At 47.3% G+C, this 18,750-nt stretch overlaps 40 non-coding genes and 24 pseudogenes across 40 annotated transcripts; all 64 read left to right on the top strand.

The window, feature by feature from the left end:
- The first annotated feature begins 76 nt into the window (after positions 1–76).
- On the top strand, positions 77–195 carry LOC138537484 (5S ribosomal RNA). Its single transcript, XR_011285617.1, has one exon. It is a non-coding gene; the product is annotated as a 5S ribosomal RNA (ribosomal RNA).
- Positions 196–301: 106 nt separating this feature from the next.
- LOC138543830 (5S ribosomal RNA) lies at positions 302–410 on the top strand (annotated as a pseudogene).
- Positions 411–873: 463 nt separating this feature from the next.
- On the top strand, positions 874–992 carry LOC138542030 (5S ribosomal RNA). Its single transcript, XR_011290020.1, has one exon. It is a non-coding gene; the product is annotated as a 5S ribosomal RNA (ribosomal RNA).
- Positions 993–1,098: 106 nt separating this feature from the next.
- Positions 1,099–1,216, top strand: LOC138542501 (5S ribosomal RNA). Its single transcript, XR_011290481.1, has one exon. It is a non-coding gene; the product is annotated as a 5S ribosomal RNA (ribosomal RNA).
- A 106-nt stretch (positions 1,217–1,322) lies between these two features.
- On the top strand, positions 1,323–1,441 carry LOC138546546 (5S ribosomal RNA). The gene has a single exon (XR_011290936.1). It is a non-coding gene; the product is annotated as a 5S ribosomal RNA (ribosomal RNA).
- Positions 1,442–1,547: 106 nt separating this feature from the next.
- LOC138543831 (5S ribosomal RNA) lies at positions 1,548–1,656 on the top strand (annotated as a pseudogene).
- Positions 1,657–2,119: 463 nt separating this feature from the next.
- Positions 2,120–2,238, top strand: LOC138549394 (5S ribosomal RNA). The gene has a single exon (XR_011293176.1). It is a non-coding gene; the product is annotated as a 5S ribosomal RNA (ribosomal RNA).
- A 106-nt stretch (positions 2,239–2,344) lies between these two features.
- LOC138537381 (5S ribosomal RNA) lies at positions 2,345–2,463 on the top strand. The gene has a single exon (XR_011285519.1). It is a non-coding gene; the product is annotated as a 5S ribosomal RNA (ribosomal RNA).
- A 106-nt stretch (positions 2,464–2,569) lies between these two features.
- On the top strand, positions 2,570–2,688 carry LOC138550783 (5S ribosomal RNA). Its single transcript, XR_011294529.1, has one exon. It is a non-coding gene; the product is annotated as a 5S ribosomal RNA (ribosomal RNA).
- Positions 2,689–2,794: 106 nt separating this feature from the next.
- Positions 2,795–2,903, top strand: LOC138545724 (5S ribosomal RNA; annotated as a pseudogene).
- Positions 2,904–3,009: 106 nt separating this feature from the next.
- Positions 3,010–3,118, top strand: LOC138543832 (5S ribosomal RNA; annotated as a pseudogene).
- A 463-nt stretch (positions 3,119–3,581) lies between these two features.
- LOC138537841 (5S ribosomal RNA) lies at positions 3,582–3,700 on the top strand. The gene has a single exon (XR_011285963.1). It is a non-coding gene; the product is annotated as a 5S ribosomal RNA (ribosomal RNA).
- Positions 3,701–3,806: 106 nt separating this feature from the next.
- Positions 3,807–3,925, top strand: LOC138542677 (5S ribosomal RNA; annotated as a pseudogene).
- A 106-nt stretch (positions 3,926–4,031) lies between these two features.
- On the top strand, positions 4,032–4,140 carry LOC138545450 (5S ribosomal RNA; annotated as a pseudogene).
- Positions 4,141–4,603: 463 nt separating this feature from the next.
- Positions 4,604–4,722, top strand: LOC138549594 (5S ribosomal RNA). The gene has a single exon (XR_011293373.1). It is a non-coding gene; the product is annotated as a 5S ribosomal RNA (ribosomal RNA).
- A 106-nt stretch (positions 4,723–4,828) lies between these two features.
- On the top strand, positions 4,829–4,937 carry LOC138545642 (5S ribosomal RNA; annotated as a pseudogene).
- A 106-nt stretch (positions 4,938–5,043) lies between these two features.
- Positions 5,044–5,162, top strand: LOC138541790 (5S ribosomal RNA). Its single transcript, XR_011289787.1, has one exon. It is a non-coding gene; the product is annotated as a 5S ribosomal RNA (ribosomal RNA).
- Positions 5,163–5,268: 106 nt separating this feature from the next.
- Positions 5,269–5,387, top strand: LOC138546558 (5S ribosomal RNA). The gene has a single exon (XR_011290937.1). It is a non-coding gene; the product is annotated as a 5S ribosomal RNA (ribosomal RNA).
- A 107-nt stretch (positions 5,388–5,494) lies between these two features.
- On the top strand, positions 5,495–5,613 carry LOC138541286 (5S ribosomal RNA). The gene has a single exon (XR_011289295.1). It is a non-coding gene; the product is annotated as a 5S ribosomal RNA (ribosomal RNA).
- A 106-nt stretch (positions 5,614–5,719) lies between these two features.
- LOC138540615 (5S ribosomal RNA) lies at positions 5,720–5,838 on the top strand. Its single transcript, XR_011288657.1, has one exon. It is a non-coding gene; the product is annotated as a 5S ribosomal RNA (ribosomal RNA).
- A 106-nt stretch (positions 5,839–5,944) lies between these two features.
- On the top strand, positions 5,945–6,053 carry LOC138545456 (5S ribosomal RNA; annotated as a pseudogene).
- Positions 6,054–6,516: 463 nt separating this feature from the next.
- On the top strand, positions 6,517–6,635 carry LOC138542031 (5S ribosomal RNA). The gene has a single exon (XR_011290021.1). It is a non-coding gene; the product is annotated as a 5S ribosomal RNA (ribosomal RNA).
- A 106-nt stretch (positions 6,636–6,741) lies between these two features.
- On the top strand, positions 6,742–6,859 carry LOC138542502 (5S ribosomal RNA). Its single transcript, XR_011290482.1, has one exon. It is a non-coding gene; the product is annotated as a 5S ribosomal RNA (ribosomal RNA).
- A 106-nt stretch (positions 6,860–6,965) lies between these two features.
- Positions 6,966–7,084, top strand: LOC138546569 (5S ribosomal RNA). The gene has a single exon (XR_011290938.1). It is a non-coding gene; the product is annotated as a 5S ribosomal RNA (ribosomal RNA).
- A 106-nt stretch (positions 7,085–7,190) lies between these two features.
- LOC138543833 (5S ribosomal RNA) lies at positions 7,191–7,299 on the top strand (annotated as a pseudogene).
- Positions 7,300–7,762: 463 nt separating this feature from the next.
- LOC138549395 (5S ribosomal RNA) lies at positions 7,763–7,881 on the top strand. Its single transcript, XR_011293177.1, has one exon. It is a non-coding gene; the product is annotated as a 5S ribosomal RNA (ribosomal RNA).
- A 106-nt stretch (positions 7,882–7,987) lies between these two features.
- On the top strand, positions 7,988–8,106 carry LOC138537382 (5S ribosomal RNA). The gene has a single exon (XR_011285520.1). It is a non-coding gene; the product is annotated as a 5S ribosomal RNA (ribosomal RNA).
- A 106-nt stretch (positions 8,107–8,212) lies between these two features.
- Positions 8,213–8,331, top strand: LOC138550784 (5S ribosomal RNA). Its single transcript, XR_011294530.1, has one exon. It is a non-coding gene; the product is annotated as a 5S ribosomal RNA (ribosomal RNA).
- Positions 8,332–8,437: 106 nt separating this feature from the next.
- On the top strand, positions 8,438–8,546 carry LOC138545725 (5S ribosomal RNA; annotated as a pseudogene).
- A 106-nt stretch (positions 8,547–8,652) lies between these two features.
- Positions 8,653–8,761, top strand: LOC138543834 (5S ribosomal RNA; annotated as a pseudogene).
- Positions 8,762–9,224: 463 nt separating this feature from the next.
- On the top strand, positions 9,225–9,343 carry LOC138548465 (5S ribosomal RNA). Its single transcript, XR_011292267.1, has one exon. It is a non-coding gene; the product is annotated as a 5S ribosomal RNA (ribosomal RNA).
- Positions 9,344–9,449: 106 nt separating this feature from the next.
- LOC138545643 (5S ribosomal RNA) lies at positions 9,450–9,558 on the top strand (annotated as a pseudogene).
- A 106-nt stretch (positions 9,559–9,664) lies between these two features.
- LOC138542618 (5S ribosomal RNA) lies at positions 9,665–9,783 on the top strand (annotated as a pseudogene).
- A 106-nt stretch (positions 9,784–9,889) lies between these two features.
- LOC138546582 (5S ribosomal RNA) lies at positions 9,890–10,008 on the top strand. The gene has a single exon (XR_011290940.1). It is a non-coding gene; the product is annotated as a 5S ribosomal RNA (ribosomal RNA).
- A 106-nt stretch (positions 10,009–10,114) lies between these two features.
- LOC138550889 (5S ribosomal RNA) lies at positions 10,115–10,233 on the top strand. The gene has a single exon (XR_011294631.1). It is a non-coding gene; the product is annotated as a 5S ribosomal RNA (ribosomal RNA).
- A 106-nt stretch (positions 10,234–10,339) lies between these two features.
- LOC138540616 (5S ribosomal RNA) lies at positions 10,340–10,458 on the top strand. The gene has a single exon (XR_011288658.1). It is a non-coding gene; the product is annotated as a 5S ribosomal RNA (ribosomal RNA).
- Positions 10,459–10,564: 106 nt separating this feature from the next.
- LOC138543836 (5S ribosomal RNA) lies at positions 10,565–10,673 on the top strand (annotated as a pseudogene).
- A 463-nt stretch (positions 10,674–11,136) lies between these two features.
- Positions 11,137–11,255, top strand: LOC138542033 (5S ribosomal RNA). The gene has a single exon (XR_011290023.1). It is a non-coding gene; the product is annotated as a 5S ribosomal RNA (ribosomal RNA).
- Positions 11,256–11,361: 106 nt separating this feature from the next.
- LOC138542503 (5S ribosomal RNA) lies at positions 11,362–11,479 on the top strand. Its single transcript, XR_011290483.1, has one exon. It is a non-coding gene; the product is annotated as a 5S ribosomal RNA (ribosomal RNA).
- Positions 11,480–11,585: 106 nt separating this feature from the next.
- Positions 11,586–11,704, top strand: LOC138546594 (5S ribosomal RNA). The gene has a single exon (XR_011290941.1). It is a non-coding gene; the product is annotated as a 5S ribosomal RNA (ribosomal RNA).
- Positions 11,705–11,810: 106 nt separating this feature from the next.
- LOC138543837 (5S ribosomal RNA) lies at positions 11,811–11,919 on the top strand (annotated as a pseudogene).
- A 463-nt stretch (positions 11,920–12,382) lies between these two features.
- Positions 12,383–12,501, top strand: LOC138549396 (5S ribosomal RNA). Its single transcript, XR_011293178.1, has one exon. It is a non-coding gene; the product is annotated as a 5S ribosomal RNA (ribosomal RNA).
- Positions 12,502–12,607: 106 nt separating this feature from the next.
- Positions 12,608–12,726, top strand: LOC138537384 (5S ribosomal RNA). Its single transcript, XR_011285522.1, has one exon. It is a non-coding gene; the product is annotated as a 5S ribosomal RNA (ribosomal RNA).
- Positions 12,727–12,832: 106 nt separating this feature from the next.
- LOC138550785 (5S ribosomal RNA) lies at positions 12,833–12,951 on the top strand. Its single transcript, XR_011294531.1, has one exon. It is a non-coding gene; the product is annotated as a 5S ribosomal RNA (ribosomal RNA).
- Positions 12,952–13,057: 106 nt separating this feature from the next.
- On the top strand, positions 13,058–13,166 carry LOC138545726 (5S ribosomal RNA; annotated as a pseudogene).
- Positions 13,167–13,272: 106 nt separating this feature from the next.
- LOC138543838 (5S ribosomal RNA) lies at positions 13,273–13,381 on the top strand (annotated as a pseudogene).
- Positions 13,382–13,844: 463 nt separating this feature from the next.
- Positions 13,845–13,963, top strand: LOC138548466 (5S ribosomal RNA). Its single transcript, XR_011292268.1, has one exon. It is a non-coding gene; the product is annotated as a 5S ribosomal RNA (ribosomal RNA).
- A 106-nt stretch (positions 13,964–14,069) lies between these two features.
- LOC138545644 (5S ribosomal RNA) lies at positions 14,070–14,178 on the top strand (annotated as a pseudogene).
- A 106-nt stretch (positions 14,179–14,284) lies between these two features.
- LOC138542619 (5S ribosomal RNA) lies at positions 14,285–14,403 on the top strand (annotated as a pseudogene).
- A 106-nt stretch (positions 14,404–14,509) lies between these two features.
- On the top strand, positions 14,510–14,628 carry LOC138546606 (5S ribosomal RNA). Its single transcript, XR_011290942.1, has one exon. It is a non-coding gene; the product is annotated as a 5S ribosomal RNA (ribosomal RNA).
- Positions 14,629–14,734: 106 nt separating this feature from the next.
- LOC138548579 (5S ribosomal RNA) lies at positions 14,735–14,853 on the top strand. The gene has a single exon (XR_011292375.1). It is a non-coding gene; the product is annotated as a 5S ribosomal RNA (ribosomal RNA).
- A 106-nt stretch (positions 14,854–14,959) lies between these two features.
- On the top strand, positions 14,960–15,078 carry LOC138537469 (5S ribosomal RNA). The gene has a single exon (XR_011285602.1). It is a non-coding gene; the product is annotated as a 5S ribosomal RNA (ribosomal RNA).
- Positions 15,079–15,184: 106 nt separating this feature from the next.
- LOC138546836 (5S ribosomal RNA) lies at positions 15,185–15,288 on the top strand (annotated as a pseudogene).
- A 463-nt stretch (positions 15,289–15,751) lies between these two features.
- LOC138549398 (5S ribosomal RNA) lies at positions 15,752–15,870 on the top strand. The gene has a single exon (XR_011293179.1). It is a non-coding gene; the product is annotated as a 5S ribosomal RNA (ribosomal RNA).
- Positions 15,871–15,976: 106 nt separating this feature from the next.
- On the top strand, positions 15,977–16,095 carry LOC138546617 (5S ribosomal RNA). The gene has a single exon (XR_011290943.1). It is a non-coding gene; the product is annotated as a 5S ribosomal RNA (ribosomal RNA).
- A 106-nt stretch (positions 16,096–16,201) lies between these two features.
- LOC138544229 (5S ribosomal RNA) lies at positions 16,202–16,310 on the top strand (annotated as a pseudogene).
- A 106-nt stretch (positions 16,311–16,416) lies between these two features.
- On the top strand, positions 16,417–16,535 carry LOC138537314 (5S ribosomal RNA). Its single transcript, XR_011285454.1, has one exon. It is a non-coding gene; the product is annotated as a 5S ribosomal RNA (ribosomal RNA).
- A 106-nt stretch (positions 16,536–16,641) lies between these two features.
- On the top strand, positions 16,642–16,760 carry LOC138537301 (5S ribosomal RNA). Its single transcript, XR_011285441.1, has one exon. It is a non-coding gene; the product is annotated as a 5S ribosomal RNA (ribosomal RNA).
- Positions 16,761–16,866: 106 nt separating this feature from the next.
- Positions 16,867–16,975, top strand: LOC138543839 (5S ribosomal RNA; annotated as a pseudogene).
- Positions 16,976–17,438: 463 nt separating this feature from the next.
- LOC138549399 (5S ribosomal RNA) lies at positions 17,439–17,557 on the top strand. Its single transcript, XR_011293180.1, has one exon. It is a non-coding gene; the product is annotated as a 5S ribosomal RNA (ribosomal RNA).
- A 106-nt stretch (positions 17,558–17,663) lies between these two features.
- Positions 17,664–17,782, top strand: LOC138537385 (5S ribosomal RNA). The gene has a single exon (XR_011285523.1). It is a non-coding gene; the product is annotated as a 5S ribosomal RNA (ribosomal RNA).
- Positions 17,783–17,888: 106 nt separating this feature from the next.
- On the top strand, positions 17,889–18,007 carry LOC138550787 (5S ribosomal RNA). Its single transcript, XR_011294533.1, has one exon. It is a non-coding gene; the product is annotated as a 5S ribosomal RNA (ribosomal RNA).
- Positions 18,008–18,113: 106 nt separating this feature from the next.
- On the top strand, positions 18,114–18,222 carry LOC138545727 (5S ribosomal RNA; annotated as a pseudogene).
- A 106-nt stretch (positions 18,223–18,328) lies between these two features.
- Positions 18,329–18,437, top strand: LOC138543840 (5S ribosomal RNA; annotated as a pseudogene).
- Positions 18,438–18,750: the final 313 nt, after the last annotated feature.

The following is an 18,750-nucleotide window of genomic DNA, read 5'->3' on the forward strand; positions in this document are numbered from 1 at the left end:
ATTTCTCAATTGCCTTTCAAAACTGCAAGGTCTAGCTGACTAGATGCTTAAAAGTACAAAACTCACTAGGCCCAGAGCCTACGGCCACACCACACTGATTGCGCCCGATCTCATCTGATCTCGGAAGCTGAGCAGTGTCGGGCCTAGTTAGTACCTGGATGGGAGACCACCTGGGAATACCAGGTGCTGTAGGCTTTTTTGTACTCCAAGTTCAGGAAGTGAGCCATTTCACAAATGCCTTTCAAAACTGCAAGGTCTAGCCGACTAGATGCTTAAAAGTACAAAACTCACTAGGCCCAGAGCCTACGGCCACACCACACTGAATGCGCCCGATCTCGGAAGCTAAGCAGGGTCGGGCCTAGTTAGTACCTGGATGGGAGACTGCCTGGGAATACCAGGTGCTGTAGGCTTTTTTGTGCTCCATGATTAGTAATTGCGCAACTTCTCAATTATTTTTCAAATTTGGTATGTTTCCAAAATAATTGTATCCCGTTTTATAGCGGAAATGTTGGACAACATCATGAGGGCTGGAGCTACCTTTTTACATAGAATTAGCATACAGGTAGTGTGTTCATGGGTAATAAATCGACTTTCACATGTAATGCAGTACAGAGAATATTGAGTCCTTCAAGAGGCATGAAAGAAAACCATTATTGTGTTGATTGTTCTCTCCACCTCCCTGCAACAGACACAGGATGGATGAATTAAAGTTATCCTACCAGACATAGGAGTCCTGAATGGGCCCACCAGTCTTATATATCTCGCCTGATCGAGCCTGATCGAGCGATGAGCGTGGTATCATGTTGCAAGTGGCTGCATGGCTTAGCTTACTAAATGCAAATGCATAAGAGTAATATTCTTAGCATTCCTAGAGCCTACGGCCACACCACACTGAATGCACCCGATCTTGTCTGATCTTGGAAGTTAAGCAGTGTCAGGCCTAGTTAGTACCTGGATGGGAGACCGCCTGGGAATACCAGGTGCTGTAGGCTTTTTTGTGCTCCAAGTTCAGGAAGTGAGCCCTTTCTCAATTGCCTTTTAAAACTGCAAGGTCTAGCCGACTAGATGCTTAAAAGTACAAAACTCACAAGGCCCAGAGCCTACGCCACACCACACTGAATGCGCCCGATCTCGTCTGATCTCGGAAGCTAAGCAGTGTCGGGCCTCGTTAGTACCTGGATGGGAGACCGCCTGGGAATACCAGGTGCTGTAGGCTTTTTTGTGCTCCAAGTTCAGGAAGTGAGCCATTTCACAATTGCCTTTCAAAACTGCAAGGTCTAGCCGACTAGATGCTTAAAAGTACAAAACTCACTAGGCCCAGAGCCTACGGCCACACCACACTGAATGCGCCTGATCTCGTCTGATCTCAGAAGCTAAGCAGTGTCGGGCCTAGTTAGTACCTGGATGGGAGACCGCCTGGGAATACCAGGTGCTGTAGGCTTTTTTCTACTCCAAGTTCAGGAAGTGAGCCATTTCTCAATTGCCTTTCAAAACTGCAAGGTCTAGCCGACTAGATGCTTAAAAGTACAAAACTCACAAGGCCCAGAGCCTACGGCCACACCACACTGAATGCGCCCGATCTCGGAAGCTAAGCAGGGTCGGGCCTAGTTAGTACCTGGATGGGAGACTGCCTGGGAATACCAGGTGCTGTAGGCTTTTTTGTGCTCCATGATTAGTAATTGCGCAACTTCTCAATTATTTTTCAAATTTGGTATGTTTCCAAAATAATTGTATCCCGTTTTATAGCGGAAATGTTGGACAACATCATGAGGGCTGGAGCTACCTTTTTACATAGAATTAGCATACAGGTAGTGTGTTCATGGGTAATAAATCGACTTTCACATGTAATGCAGTACAGAGAATATTGAGTCCTTCAAGAGGCATGAAAGAAAACCATTATTGTGTTGATTGTTCTCTCCACCTCCCTGCAACAGACACAGGATGGATGAATTAAAGTTATCCTACCAGACATAGGAGTCCTGAATGGGCCCACCAGTCTTATATATCTCGCCTGATCGAGCCTGATCGAGCGATGAGCGTGGTATCATGTTGCAAGTGGCTGCATGGCTTAGCTTACTAAATGCAAATGCATAAGAGTAATATTCTTAGCATTCCTAGAGCCTACGGCCACACCACACTGAATGCACCCGATCTCGTCTGATCTCGGAAGTTAAGCAGTGTCAGGCCTAGTTAGTACCTGGATGGGAGACCGCCTGGGAATACCAGGTGCTGTAGGCTTTTTTGTGCTCCAAGTTCAGGAAGTGAGCCATTTCACAATTGCCTTTCAAAACTGCAAGGTCTAGCCGACTAGATGCTTAAAAGTACAAAACTCACTAGGCCCAGAGCCTACGGCCACACCACACTGAATGCGCCTGATCTCGTCTGATCTCAGAAGCTAAGCAGTGTCGGGCCTAGTTAGTACCTGGATAGGAGACCGCCTGGGAATACCAGGTGCTGTAGGCTTTTTTGTACTCCAAGTTCAGGAAGTGAGCCATTTCTCAATTGCCTTTCAAAACTGCAAGGTCTAGCCGACTAGATGCTTAAAAGTACAAAACTCACAAGGCCCAGAGCCTACGGCCACACCACACTGAATGCGCCCGATCTCGTCTGATCTCGGAAGCTAAGCAGTGTCGGGCCTCGTTAGTACCTGGATGGGAGACCGCCTGGGAATACCAGGTGCTGTAGGCTTTTTTGTGCTCCAAGTTCAGGAAGTGAGCCATTTCACAATTGCCTTTCAAAACTGCAAGGTCTAGCCGACTAGATGCTTAAAAGTACAAAACTCACAAGGCCCAGAGCCTACGGCCACACCACACTGAATGCGTCTGATCTTGGAAGCTAAGCAGTGTCGGGCCTCGTTAGTACCTGGATGGGAGACCGCCTGGGAATACCAGGTGCTGTAGGCTTTTTTGTGCTCCAAGTTCAGGAAGTGAGCCATTTCACAATTGCCTTTCAAAACTGCAAGGTCTAGCCGACTAGATGCTTAAAAGTACAAAACTCACTAGGCCCAGAGCCTACGGCCACACCACACTGAATGCGCCCGATCTCGGAAGCTAAGCAGGGTCGGGCCTAGTTAGTACCTGGATGGGAGACTGCCTGGGAATACCAGGTGCTGTAGGCTTTTTTGTGCTCCATGATTAGTAATTGCGCAACTTCTCAATTATTTTTCAAATTTGGTATGTTTCCAAAATAATTGTATCCCGTTTTATAGCGGAAATGTTGGACAACATCATGAGGGCTGGAGCTACCTTTTTACATAGAATTAGCATACAGGTAGTGTGTTCATGGGTAATAAATCGACTTTCACATGTAATGCAGTACAGAGAATATTGAGTCCTTCAAGAGGCATGAAAGAAAACCATTATTGTGTTGATTGTTCTCTCCACCTCCCTGCAACAGACACAGGATGGATGAATTAAAGTTATCCTACCAGACATAGGAGTCCTGAATGGGCCCACCAGTCTTATATATCTCGCCTGATCGAGCCTGATCGAGCGATGAGCGTGGTATCATGTTGCAAGTGGCTGCATGGCTTAGCTTACTAAATGCAAATGCATAAGAGTAATATTCTTAGCATTCCTAGAGCCTACGGCCACACCACACTGAATGCACCCGATCTCGTCTGATCTTGGAAGTTAAGCAGTGTCAGGCCTAGTTAGTACCTGGATGGGAGACCGCCTGGGAATACCAGGTGCTGTAGGCTTTTTTGTGCTCCAAGTTCAGGAAGTGAGCCCTTTCTCAATTGCCTTTTAAAACTGCAAGGTCTAGCCGACTAGATGCTTAAAAGTACAAAACTCACAAGGCCCAGAGCCTACGGCCACACCACACTGAATGCGCCCGATCTCGTCTGATCTTGGAAGCTAAGCAGTGTCTGGCCCCCTTAGTACCTGGATGGGAGACCGCCTGGGAATACCAGGTGCTGTAGGCTTTTTTGTGCTCCAAGTTCAGGAAGTGAGCCATTTCACAATTGCCTTTCAAAACTGCAAGGTCTAGCCGACTAGATGCTTAAAAGTACAAAACTCACTAGGCCCAGAGCCTACGGCCACACCACACTGAATGCGCCCGATCTCAGAAGCTAAGCAGGGTCGGGCCTAGTTAGTACCTGGATGGGAGACTGCCTGGGAATACCAGGTGCTGTAGGCTTTTTTGTGCTCCATGATTAGTAATTGCGCAACTTCTCAATTATTTTTCAAATTTGGTATGTTTCCAAAATAATTGTATCCCGTTTTATAGCGGAAATGTTGGACAACATCATGAGGGCTGGAGCTACCTTTTTACATAGAATTAGCATACAGGTAGTGTGTTCATGGGTAATAAATCGACTTTCACATGTAATGCAGTACAGAGAATATTGAGTCCTTCAAGAGGCATGAAAGAAAACCATTATTGTGTTGATTGTTCTCTCCACCTCCCTGCAACAGACACAGGATGGATGAATTAAAGTTATCCTACCAGACATAGGAGTCCTGAATGGGCCCACCAGTCTTATATATCTCGCCTGATCGAGCCTGATCGAGCGATGAGCGTGGTATCATGTTGCAAGTGGCTGCATGGCTTAGCTTACTAAATGCAAATGCATAAGAGTAATATTCTTAGCATTTCTAGAGCCTATGGCCACACCACACTGAATGCACCCGATCTCGTCTGATCTCGGAAGTTAAGCAGTGTTAGGCCTAGTTAGTACCTGGATGGGAGACCGCCTGGGAATACCAGGTGCTGTAGGCTTTTTTGTGTTCCAAGTTCAGGAAGTGAGCCATTTCACAATTGCCTTTCAAAACTGCAAGGTCTAGCCGACTAGATGCTTAAAAGTACAAAACTCACAAGGCCCAGAGCCTACGGCCACACCACACTGAATGCGTCTGATCTCGGAAGCTAAGCTGTGTCGGGCCTCGTTAGTACCTGGATGGGAGACCGCCTGGGAATACCAGGTGCTGTAGGCTTTTTTGTGCTCCAAGTTCAGGAAGTGAGCCATTTCTCAATTGCCATTCAAAACTGCAAGGTCTAGCTGACTAGATGCTTAAAAGTACAAAACTCACTAGGCCCAGAGACTACGGACACACCACACTGATTGCGCCCGATCTCGTCTGATCTCGGAAGCTAAGCAGTGTCGGGCCTAGTTAGTACCTGGATGGGAGACCACCTGGGAATACCAGGTGCTGTAGGCTTTTTTGTGCTCCAAGTTCAGGAAGTGAGCCATTTCACAATTGCCTTTCAAAACTGCAAGGTCTAGCCGACTAGATGCTTAAAAGTACAAAACTCACTAGGCCCAGAGCCTACGGCCACACCACACTGAATGCGCCTGATCTCGTCTGATCTCAGAAGCTAAGCAGTGTCGGGCCTAGTTAGTACCTGGATGGGAGACCGCCTGGGAATACCAGGTGCTGTAGGCTTTTTTTGTACTCCAAGTTCAGGAAGTGAGCCATTTCTCAATTTCCTTTCAAAACTGCAAGGTCTAGCCGACTAGATGCTTAAAAGTACAAAACTCACAAGGCCCAGAGCCTATGGCCACACCACACTGAATGCGCCAGATCTCGTCTGATCTCGGAAGCTAAGCAGTGTCGGGCCTTGTTAGTACCTGGATGGGAGACCGCCTGGGAATACCAGGTGCTGTAGGCTTTTTTGTGCTCCAAGTTCAGGAAGTGAGCCATTTCTCAATTGCCTTTCAAAACTGCAAGGTCTAGCTGACTAGATGCTTAAAAGTACAAAACTCACTAGGCCCAGAGCCTACGGCCACACCACACTGATTGCGCCCGATCTCGTCTGATCTCGGAAGCTGAGCAGTGTCGGGCCTAGTTAGTACCTGGATGGGAGACCACCTGGGAATACCAGGTGCTGTAGGCTTTTTTGTACTCCAAGTTCAGGAAGTGAGCCATTTCACAAATGCCTTTCAAAACTGCAAGGTCTAGCCGACTAGATGCTTAAAAGTACAAAACTCACTAGGCCCAGAGCCTACGGCCACACCACACTGAATGCGCCCGATCTCGGAAGCTAAGCAGGGTCGGGCCTAGTTAGTACCTGGATGGGAGACTGCCTGGGAATACCAAGTGCTGTAGGCTTTTTTGTGCTCCATGATTAGTAATTGCGCAACTTCTCAATTATTTTTCAAATTTGGTATGTTTCCAAAATAATTGTATCCCGTTTTATAGCGGAAATGTTGGACAACATCATGAGGGCTGGAGCTACCTTTTTACATAGAATTAGCATACAGGTAGTGTGTTCATGGGTAATAAATCGACTTTCACATGTAATGCAGTACAGAGAATATTGAGTCCTTCAAGAGGCATGAAAGAAAACCATTATTGTGTTGATTGTTCTCTCCACCTCCCTGCAACAGACACAGGATGGATGAATTAAAGTTATCCTACCAGACATAGGAGTCCTGAATGGGCCCACCAGTCTTATATATCCCGCCTGATCGAGCCTGATCGAGCGATGAGCGTGGTATCATGTTGCAAGTGGCTGCATGGCTTAGCTTACTAAATGCAAATGCATAAGAGTAATATTCTTAGCATTCCTAGAGCCTACGGCCACACCACACTGAATGCACCCGATCTTGTCTGATCTTGGAAGTTAAGCAGTGTCAGGCCTAGTTAGTACCTGGATGGGAGACCGCCTGGGAATACCAGGTGCTGTAGGCTTTTTTGTGCTCCAAGTTCAGGAAGTGAGCCCTTTCTCAATTGCCTTTTAAAACTGCAAGGTCTAGCCGACTAGATGCTTAAAAGTACAAAACTCACAAGGCCCAGAGCCTACGCCACACCACACTGAATGCGCCCGATCTCGTCTGATCTCGGAAGCTAAGCAGTGTCGGGCCTCGTTAGTACCTGGATGGGAGACCGCCTGGGAATACCAGGTGCTGTAGGCTTTTTTGTGCTCCAAGTTCAGGAAGTGAGCCATTTCACAATTGCCTTTCAAAACTGCAAGTTCTAGCCGACTAGATGCTTAAAAGTACAAAACTCACTAGGCCCAGAGCCTACGGCCACACCACACTGAATGCGCCTGATCTCGTCTGATCTCAGAAGCTAAGCAGTGTCGGGCCTAGTTAGTACCTGGATGGGAGACCGCCTGGGAATACCAGGTGCTGTAGGCTTTTTTCTACTCCAAGTTCAGGAAGTGAGCCATTTCTCAATTGCCTTTCAAAACTGCAAGGTCTAGCCGACTAGATGCTTAAAAGTACAAAACTCACAAGGCCCAGAGCCTACGGCCACACCACACTGAATGCGCCCGATCTCGGAAGCTAAGCAGGGTCGGGCCTAGTTAGTACCTGGATGGGAGACTGCCTGGGAATACCAGGTGCTGTAGGCTTTTTTGTGCTCCATGATTAGTAATTGCGCAACTTCTCAATTATTTTTCAAATTTGGTATGTTTCCAAAATAATTGTATCCCGTTTTATAGCGGAAATGTTGGACAACATCATGAGGGCTGGAGCTACCTTTTTACATAGAATTAGCATACAGGTAGTGTGTTCATGGGTAATAAATCGACTTTCACATGTAATGCAGTACAGAGAATATTGAGTCCTTCAAGAGGCATGAAAGAAAACCATTATTGTGTTGATTGTTCTCTCCACCTCCCTGCAACAGACACAGGATGGATGAATTAAAGTTATCCTACCAGACATAGGAGTCCTGAATGGGCCCACCAGTCTTATATATCTCGCCTGATCGAGCCTGATCGAGCGATGAGCGTGGTATCATGTTGCAAGTGGCTGCATGGCTTAGCTTACTAAATGCAAATGCATAAGAGTAATATTCTTAGCATTCCTAGAGCCTACGGCCACACCACACTGAATGCACCCGATCTCGTCTGATCTCGGAAGTTAAGCAGTGTCAGGCCTAGTTAGTACCTGGATGGGAGACCGCCTGGGAATACCAGGTGCTGTAGGCTTTTTTGTGCTCCAAGTTCAGGAAGTGAGCCATTTCACAATTGCCTTTCAAAACTGCAAGGTCTAGCCGACTAGATGCTTAAAAGTACAAAACTCACTAGGCCCAGAGCCTACGGCCACACCACACTGAATGCGCCTGATCTCGTCTGATCTCAGAAGCTAAGCAGTGTCGGGCCTAGTTAGTACCTGGATAGGAGACCGCCTGGGAATACCAGGTGCTGTAGGCTTTTTTGTACTCCAAGTTCAGGAAGTGAGCCATTTCTCAATTGCCTTTCAAAACTGCAAGGTCTAGCCGACTAGATGCTTAAAAGTACAAAACTCACAAGGCCCAGAGCCTACGGCCACACCACACTGAATGCGCCCGATCTCGTCTGATCTCGGAAGCTAAGCAGTGTCGGGCCTCGTTAGTACCTGGATGGGAGACCGCCTGGGAATACCAGGTGCTGTAGGCTTTTTTGTGCTCCAAGTTCAGGAAGTGAGCCATTTCACAATTGCCTTTCAAAACTGCAAGGTCTAGCCGACTAGATGCTTAAAAGTACAAAACTCACAAGGCTCAGAGCCTACGGCCACACCACACTGAATGCGTCTGATCTTGGAAGCTAAGCAGTGTCGGGCCTCGTTAGTACCTGGATGGGAGACCGCCTGGGAATACCAGGTGCTGTAGGCTTTTTTGTGCTCCAAGTTCAGGAAGTGAGCCATTTCACAATTGCCTTTCAAAACTGCAAGGTCTAGCCGACTAGATGCTTAAAAGTACAAAACTCACTAGGCCCAGAGCCTACGGCCACACCACACTGAATGCGCCCGATCTCGGAAGCTAAGCAGGGTCGGGCCTAGTTAGTACCTGGATGGGAGACTGCCTGGGAATACCAGGTGCTGTAGGCTTTTTTGTGCTCCATGATTAGTAATTGCGCAACTTCTCAATTATTTTTCAAATTTGGTATGTTTCCAAAATAATTGTATCCCGTTTTATAGCGGAAATGTTGGACAACATCATGAGGGCTGGAGCTACCTTTTTACATAGAATTAGCATACAGGTAGTGTGTTCATGGGTAATAAATCGACTTTCACATGTAATGCAGTACAGAGAATATTGAGTCCTTCAAGAGGCATGAAAGAAAACCATTATTGTGTTGATTGTTCTCTCCACCTCCCTGCAACAGACACAGGATGGATGAATTAAAGTTATCCTACCAGACATAGGAGTCCTGAATGGGCCCACCAGTCTTATATATCTCGCCTGATCGAGCCTGATCGAGCGATGAGCGTGGTATCATGTTGCAAGTGGCTGCATGGCTTAGCTTACTAAATGCAAATGCATAAGAGTAATATTCTTAGCATTTCTAGAGCCTACGGCCACACCACACTGAATGCACCCGATCTCGTCTGATCTCGGAAGTTAAGCAGTGTTAGGCCTAGATAGTACCTGGATGGGAGACCGCCTGGGAATACCAGGTGCTGTAGGCTTTTTTGTGCTCCAAGTTCAGGAAGTGAGCCATTTCACAATTGCCTTTCAAAACTGCAAGGTCTAGCCGACTAGATGCTTAAAAGTACAAAACTCACAAGGCCCAGAGCCTACGGCCACACCACACTGAATGCGTCTGATCTCGGAAGCTAAGCTGTGTCGGGCCTCGTTAGTACCTGGATGGGAGACCGCCTGGGAATACCAGGTGCTGTAGGCTTTTTTGTGCTCCAAGTTCAGGAAGTGAGCCATTTCTCAATTGCCATTCAAAACTGCAAGGTCTAGCTGACTAGATGCTTAAAAGTACAAAACTCACTAGGCCCAGAGACTACGGACACACCACACTGATTGCGCCCGATCTCGTCTGATCTCGGAAACTAAGCAGTGTCGGGCCTAGTTAGTACCTGGATGGGAGACCACCTGGGAATACCAGGTGCTGTAGGTTTTTTTGTGCTCCAAGTTCAGGAAGTGAGCCATTTCACAATTGCCTTTCAAAACTGCAAGGTCTAGCCGACTAGATGCTTAAAAGTACAAAACTCACTAGGCCCAGAGCCTACGGCCACACCACACTGAATGCGCCTGATCTCGTCTGATCTCAGAAGCTAAGCAGTGTCGGGCCTAGTTAGTACCTGGATGGGAGACCGCCTGGGAATACCAGGTGCTGTAGGCTTTTTTGTACTCCAAGTTCAGGAAGTGAGCCATTTCTCAATTGCCTTTCAAAACTGCAAGGTCTAGCCGACTAGATGCTTAAAAGTACAAAACTCACAAGGCCCAGAGCCTATGGCCACACCACACTGAATGCGCCCGATCTCGTCTGATCTCGGAAGCTAAGCAGTGTCGGGCCTTGTTAGTACCTGGATGGGAGACCGCCTGGGAATACCAGGTGCTGTAGGCTTTTTTGTGCTCCAAGTTCAGGAAGTGAGCCATTTCTCAATTGCCTTTCAAAACTGCAAGGTCTAGCTGACTAGATGCTTAAAAGTACAAAACTCACTAGGCCCAGAGCCTACGGCCACACCACACTGATTGCGCCCGATCTCGTCTGATCTCGGAAGCTGAGCAGTGTCGGGCCTAGTTAGTACCTGGATGGGAGACCACCTGGGAATACCAGGTGCTGTAGGCTTTTTTGTACTCCAAGTTCAGGAAGTGAGCCATTTCACAAATGCCTTTCAAAACTGCAAGGTCTAGCCGACTAGATGCTTAAAAGTACAAAACTCACTAGGCCCAGAGCCTACGGCCACACCACACTGAATGCGCCCGATCTCGGAAGCTAAGCAGGGTCGGGCCTAGTTAGTACCTGGATGGGAGACTGCCTGGGAATACCAGGTGCTGTAGGCTTTTTTGTGCTCCATGATTAGTAATTGCGCAACTTCTCAATTATTTTTCAAATTTGGTATGTTTCCAAAATAATTGTATCCCGTTTTATAGCGGAAATGTTGGACAACATCATGAGGGCTGGAGCTACCTTTTTACATAGAATTAGCATACAGGTAGTGTGTTCATGGGTAATAAATCGACTTTCACATGTAATGCAGTACAGAGAATATTGAGTCCTTCAAGAGGCATGAAAGAAAACCATTATTGTGTTGATTGTTCTCTCCACCTCCCTGCAACAGACACAGGATGGATGAATTAAAGTTATCCTACCAGACATAGGAGTCCTGAATGGGCCCACCAGTCTTATATATCCCGCCTGATCGAGCCTGATCGAGCGATGAGCGTGGTATCATGTTGCAAGTGGCTGCATGGCTTAGCTTACTAAATGCAAATGCATAAGAGTAATATTCTTAGCATTCCTAGAGCCTACGGCCACACCACACTGAATGCACCCGATCTTGTCTGATCTTGGAAGTTAAGCAGTGTCAGGCCTAGTTAGTACCTGGATGGGAGACCGCCTGGGAATACCAGGTGCTGTAGGCTTTTTTGTGCTCCAAGTTCAGGAAGTGAGCCCTTTCTCAATTGCCTTTTAAAACTGCAAGGTCTAGCCGACTAGATGCTTAAAAGTACAAAACTCACAAGGCCCAGAGCCTACGCCACACCACACTGAATGCGCCCGATCTCGTCTGATCTCGGAAGCTAAGCAGTGTCGGGCCTCGTTAGTACCTGGATGGGAGACCGCCTGGGAATACCAGGTGCTGTAGGCTTTTTTGTGCTCCAAGTTCAGGAAGTGAGCCATTTCACAATTGCCTTTCAAAACTGCAAGTTCTAGCCGACTAGATGCTTAAAAGTACAAAACTCACTAGGCCCAGAGCCTACGGCCACACCACACTGAATGCGCCTGATCTCGTCTGATCTCAGAAGCTAAGCAGTGTCGGGCCTAGTTAGTACCTGGATGGGAGACCGCCTGGGAATACCAGGTGCTGTAGGCTTTTTTCTACTCCAAGTTCAGGAAGTGAGCCATTTCTCAATTGCCTTTCAAAACTGCAAGGTCTAGCCGACTAGATGCTTAAAAGTACAAAACTCACAAGGCCCAGAGCCTACGGCCACACCACACTGAATGCGCCCGATCTCGGAAGCTAAGCAGGGTCGGGCCTAGTTAGTACCTGGATGGGAGACTGCCTGGGAATACCAGGTGCTGTAGGCTTTTTTGTGCTCCATGATTAGTAATTGCGCAACTTCTCAATTATTTTTCAAATTTGGTATGTTTCCAAAATAATTGTATCCCGTTTTATAGCGGAAATGTTGGACAACATCATGAGGGCTGGAGCTACCTTTTTACATAGAATTAGCATACAGGTAGTGTGTTCATGGGTAATAAATCGACTTTCACATGTAATGCAGTACAGAGAATATTGAGTCCTTCAAGAGGCATGAAAGAAAACCATTATTGTGTTGATTGTTCTCTCCACCTCCCTGCAACAGACACAGGATGGATGAATTAAAGTTATCCTACCAGACATAGGAGTCCTGAATGGGCCCACCAGTCTTATATATCTCGCCTGATCGAGCCTGATCGAGCGATGAGCGTGGTATCATGTTGCAAGTGGCTGCATGGCTTAGCTTACTAAATGCAAATGCATAAGAGTAATATTCTTAGCATTCCTAGAGCCTACGGCCACACCACACTGAATGCACCCGATCTCGTCTGATCTCGGAAGTTAAGCAGTGTCAGGCCTAGTTAGTACCTGGATGGGAGACCGCCTGGGAATACCAGGTGCTGTAGGCTTTTTTGTGCTCCAAGTTCAGGAAGTGAGCCATTTCACAATTGCCTTTCAAAACTGCAAGGTCTAGCCGACTAGATGCTTAAAAGTACAAAACTCACTAGGCCCAGAGCCTACGGCCACACCACACTGAATGCGCCTGATCTCGTCTGATCTCAGAAGCTAAGCAGTGTCGGGCCTAGTTAGTACCTGGATAGGAGACCGCCTGGGAATACCAGGTGCTGTAGGCTTTTTTGTACTCCAAGTTCAGGAAGTGAGCCATTTCTCAATTGCCTTTCAAAACTGCAAGGTCTAGCCGACTAGATGCTTAAAAGTACAAAACTCACAAGGCCCAGAGCCTACGGCCACACCACACTGAATGCGCCCGATCTCGTCTGATCTCGGAAGCTAAGCAGTGTCGGGCCTCGTTAGTACCTGGATGGGAGACCGCCTGGGAATACCAGGTGCTGTAGGCTTTTTTGTGCTCCAAGTTCAGGAAGTGAGCCATTTCACAATTGCCTTTCAAAACTGCAAGGTCTAGCCGACTAGATGCTTAAAAGTACAAAACTCACAAGGCTCAGAGCCTACGGCCACACCACACTGAATGCGTCTGATCTTGGAAGCTAAGCAGTGTCGGGCCTCGTTAGTACCTGGATGGGAGACCGCCTGGGAATACCAGGTGCTGTAGGCTTTTTTGTGCTCCAAGTTCAGGAAGTGAGCCATTTCACAATTGCCTTTCAAAACTGCAAGGTCTAGCCGACTAGATGCTTAAAAGTACAAAACTCACTAGGCCCAGAGCCTACGGCCACACCACACTGAATGCGCCCGATCTCGGAAGCTAAGCAGGGTCGGGCCTAGTTAGTACCTGGATGGGAGACTGCCTGGGAATACCAGGTGCTGTAGGCTTTTTTGTGCTCCATGATTAGTAATTGCGCAACTTCTCAATTATTTTTCAAATTTGGTATGTTTCCAAAATAATTGTATCCCGTTTTATAGCGGAAATGTTGGACAACATCATGAGGGCTGGAGCTACCTTTTTACATAGAATTAGCATACAGGTAGTGTGTTCATGGGTAATAAATCGACTTTCACATGTAATGCAGTACAGAGAATATTGAGTCCTTCAAGAGGCATGAAAGAAAACCATTATTGTGTTGATTGTTCTCTCCACCTCCCTGCAACAGACACAGGATGGATGAATTAAAGTTATCCTACCAGACATAGGAGTCCTGAATGGGCCCACCAGTCTTATATATCTCGCCTGATCGAGCCTGATCGAGCGATGAGCGTGGTATCATGTTGCAAGTGGCTGCATGGCTTAGCTTACTAAATGCAAATGCATAAGAGTAATATTCTTAGCATTTCTAGAGCCTACGGCCACACCACACTGAATGCACCCGATCTCGTCTGATCTCGGAAGTTAAGCAGTGTTAGGCCTAGATAGTACCTGGATGGGAGACCGCCTGGGAATACCAGGTGCTGTAGGCTTTTTTGTGCTCCAAGTTCAGGAAGTGAGCCATTTCACAATTGCCTTTCAAAACTGCAAGGTCTAGCCGACTAGATGCTTAAAAGTACAAAACTCACAAGGCCCAGAGCCTACGGCCACACCACACTGAATGCGTCTGATCTCGGAAGCTAAGCTGTGTCGGGCCTCGTTAGTACCTGGATGGGAGACCGCCTGGGAATACCAGGTGCTGTAGGCTTTTTTGTGCTCCAAGTTCAGGAAGTGAGCCATTTCTCAATTGCCATTCAAAACTGCAAGGTCTAGCTGACTAGATGCTTAAAAGTACAAAACTCACTAGGCCCAGAGACTACGGACACACCACACTGATTGCGCCCGATCTCGTCTGATCTCGGAAACTAAGCAGTGTCGGGCCTAGTTAGTACCTGGATGGGAGACCACCTGGGAATACCAGGTGCTGTAGGTTTTTTTGTGCTCCAAGTTCAGGAAGTGAGCCATTTCACAATTGCCTTTCAAAACTGCAAGGTCTAGCCGACTAGATGCTTAAAAGTACAAAACTCACTAGGCCCAGAGCCTACGGCCACACCACACTGAATGCGCCTGATCTCGTCTGATCTCAGAAGCTAAGCAGTGTCGGGCCTAGTTAGTACCTGGATGGGAGACCGCCTGGGAATACCAGGTGCTGTAGGCTTTTTTGTACTCCAAGTTCAGGAAGTGAGCCATTTCTCAATTGCCTTTCAAAACTGCAAGGTCTAGCCGACTAGATGCTTAAAAGTACAAAACTCACAAGGCCCAGAGCCTACGGCCACACCACACTGAATGCGCCCGATCTCGTCTGATCTCGGAAGCTAAGCAGTGTCGGGCCTTGTTAGTACCTGGATGGGAGACCGCCTGGGAATACCAGGTGCTGTAGGCTTTTTTGTGCTCTAAGTTCAGGAAGTGAGCCCTTTCTCAATTGCCTTTTAAAACTGCAAGGTCTAGCCGACTAGATGCTTAAAAGTACAAAACTCACAAGGCCCAGAGCCTATGGCCACACCACACTGAATGCGCCTGATCTCGTCTGATCTCAGAAGCTAAGCAGTGTCGGGCCTCGTTAGTACCTGGATGGGAGACCGCCTGGGAATACCAGGTGCTGTAGGCTTTTTTGTGCTCCAAGTTCAGGAAGTGAGCCATTTCACAATTGCCTTTCAAAACTGCAAGGTCTAGCCGACTAGATGCTTAAAAGTACAAAACTCACTAGGCCCAGAGCCTACGGCCACACCACACTGAATGCACCCAGGAAGCTAAGCAGGGTCGGGCCTAGTTAGTACCTGGATGGGAGACTGCCTGGGAATACCAGGTGCTGTAGGCTTTTTTGTGCTCCATGATTAGTAATTGCGCAACTTCTCAATTATTTTTCAAATTTGGTATGTTTCCAAAATAATTGTATCCCGTTTTATAGCGGAAATGTTGGACAACATCATGAGGGCTGGAGCTACCTTTTTACATAGAATTAGCATACAGGTAGTGTGTTCATGGGTAATAAATCGACTTTCACATGTAATGCAGTACAGAGAATATTGAGTCCTTCAAGAGGCATGAAAGAAACCCATTATTGCGTTGATTGTTCTCTCCACCTCCCTGCAACAGACACAGGATGGATGAATTAAAGTTATCCTACCAGACATAGGAGTCCTGAATGGGCCCACCAGTCTTATATATCTCGCCTGATCGAGCCTGATCGAGCGATGAGCGTGGTATCATGTTGCAAGTGGCTGCATGGCTTAGCTTACTAAATGCAAATGCATAAGAGTAATATTCTTAGCATTCCTAGAGCCTACGGCCACACCACACTGAATGCACCCGATCTCGTCTGATCTCGGAAGTTAAGCAGTGTCAGGCCTAGTTAGTACCTGGATGGGAGACCGCCTGGGAATACCAGGTGCTGTAGGCTTTTTTGTGCTCCAAGTTCAGGAAGTGAGCCCTTTCTCAATTGCCTTTTAAAACTGCAAGGTCTAGCCGACTAGATGCTTAAAAGTACAAAACTCACTGGGCCCAGAGCCTACGGCCACACCACACTGAATGCGCCTGATCTCGTCTGATCTCAGAAGCTAAGCAGTGTCGGGCCTAGTTAGTACCTGGATGGGAGACCGCCTGGGAATACCAGGTGCTGTAGGCTTTTTTGTGCTCCAAGTTCAGGAAGTGAGCCATTTCACAATTGCCTTTCAAAACTGCAAGGTCTAGCCGACTAGATGCTTAAAAGTACAAAACTCACAAGGCCCAGAGCCTACGGCCACACCACACTGAATGCGTCTGATCTCGGAAGCTAAGCAGTGTCGGGCCTCGTTAGTACCTGGATGGGAGACCGCCTGGGAATACCAGGTGCTGTAGGCTTTTTTGTGCTCCAAGTTCAGGAAGTGAGCCATTTCACAATTGCCTTTCAAAACTGCAAGGTCTAGCCGACTAGATGCTTAAAAGTACAAAACTCACTAGGCCCAGACCCTACGGCCACACCACACTGAATGCGCCTGATCTCGTCTGATCTCAGAAGCTAAGCAGTGTCGGGCCTAGTTAGTACCTGGATGGGAGACCGCCTGGGAATACCAGGTGCTGTAGGCTTTTTTGTACTCCAAGTTCAGGAAGTGAGCCATTTCTCAATTGCCTTTCAAAACTGCAAGGTCTAGCCGACTAGATGCTTAAAAGTACAAAACTCACAAGGCCCAGAGCCTACGGCCACACCACACTGAATGCGCCCGATCTCGTCTGATCTCGGAAGCTAAGCAGTGTCGGGCCTAGTTAGTACCTGGATGGGAGACCGCCTGGGAATACCAGGTGCTGTAGGCTTTTTTGTACTCCAAGTTCAGGAAGTGAGCCATTTCTCAATTGCCTTTCAAAACTGCAAGGTCTAGCCGACTAGATGCTTAAAAGTACAAAACTCACTAGGCCCAGAGCCTACGGCCACACCACACTGAATGCGCCCGATCTCGGAAGCTAAGCAGGGTCGGGCCTAGTTAGTACCTGGATGGGAGACTGCCTGGGAATACCAGGTGCTGTAGGCTTTTTTGTGCTCCATGATTAGTAATTGCGCAACTTCTCAATTATTTTTCAAATTTGGTATGTTTCCAAAATAATTGTATCCCGTTTTATAGCGGAAATGTTGGACAACATCATGAGGGCTGGAGCTACCTTTTTACATAGAATTAGCATACAGGTAGTGTGTTCATGGGTAATAAATCGACTTTCACATGTAATGCAGTACAGAGAATATTGAGTCCTTCAAGAGGCATGAAAGAAAACCATTATTGTGTTGATTGTTCTCTCCACCTCCCTGCAACAGACACAGGATGGATGAATTAAAGTTATCCTACCAGACATAGGAGTCCTGAATGGGCCCACCAGTCTTATATATCTCGCCTGATCGAGCCTGATCGAGCGATGAGCGTGGTATCATGTTGCAAGTGGCTGCATGGCTTAGCTTACTAAATGCAAATGCATAAGAGTAATATTCTTAGCATTCCTAGAGCCTACGGCCACACCACACTGAATGCACCCGATCTCGTCTGATCTCGGAAGTTAAGCAGTGTCAGGCCTAGTTAGTACCTGGATGGGAGACCGCCTGGGAATACCAGGTGCTGTAGGCTTTTTTGTGCTCCAAGTTCAGGAAGTGAGCCATTTCACAATTGCCTTTCAAAACTGCAAGGTCTAGCCGACTAGATGCTTAAAAGTACAAAACTCACTAGGCCCAGAGCCTACGGCCACACCACACTGAATGCGCCTGATCTCGTCTGATCTCAGAAGCTAAGCAGTGTCGGGCCTAGTTAGTACCTGGATAGGAGACCGCCTGGGAATACCAGGTGCTGTAGGCTTTTTTGTACTCCAAGTTCAGGAAGTGAGCCATTTCTCAATTGCCTTTCAAAACTGCAAGGTCTAGCCGACTAGATGCTTAAAAGTACAAAACTCACAAGGCCCAGAGCCTACGGCCACACCACACTGAATGCGCCCGATCTCGTCTGATCTCGGAAGCTAAGCAGTGTCGGGCCTCGTTAGTACCTGGATGGGAGACCGCCTGGGAATACCAGGTGCTGTAGGCTTTTTTGTGCTCCAAGTTCAGGAAGTGAGCCATTTCACAATTGCCTTTCAAAACTGCAAGGTCTAGCCGACTAGATGCTTAAAAGTACAAAACTCACAAGGCTCAGAGCCTACGGCCACACCACACTGAATGCGTCTGATCTTGGAAGCTAAGCAGTGTCGGGCCTCGTTAGTACCTGGATGGGAGACCGCCTGGGAATACCAGGTGCTGTAGGCTTTTTTGTGCTCCAAGTTCAGGAAGTGAGCCATTTCACAATTGCCTTTCAAAACTGCAAGGTCTAGCCGACTAGATGCTTAAAAGTACAAAACTCACTAGGCCCAGAGCCTACGGCCACACCACACTGAATGCGCCCGATCTCGGAAGCTAAGCAGGGTCGGGCCTAGTTAGTACCTGGATGGGAGACTGCCTGGGAATACCAGGTGCTGTAGGCTTTTTTGTGCTCCATGATTAGTAATTGCGCAACTTCTCAATTATTTTTCAAATTTGGTATGTTTCCAAAATAATTGTATCCCGTTTTATAGCGGAAATGTTGGACAACATCATGAGGGCTGGAGCTACCTTTTTACATAGAATTAGCATACAGGTAGTGTGTTCATGGGTAATAAATCGACTTTCACATGTAATGCAGTACAGAGAATATTGAGTCCTTCAAGAGGCATGAAAGAAAACCATTATTGTGTTGATTGTTCTCTCCACCTCCCTGCAACAGACACAGGATGGATGAATTAAAGTTATCCTACCAGA

This window comes from Ambystoma mexicanum, unplaced genomic scaffold, assembly GCF_040938575.1.
Source record: "Ambystoma mexicanum isolate Mex_15411 unplaced genomic scaffold, UKY_AmexF1_1 Mex_scaf10, whole genome shotgun sequence".
In the NCBI taxonomy this organism is placed as follows: Eukaryota; Metazoa; Chordata; class Amphibia; order Caudata; family Ambystomatidae; genus Ambystoma; species Ambystoma mexicanum.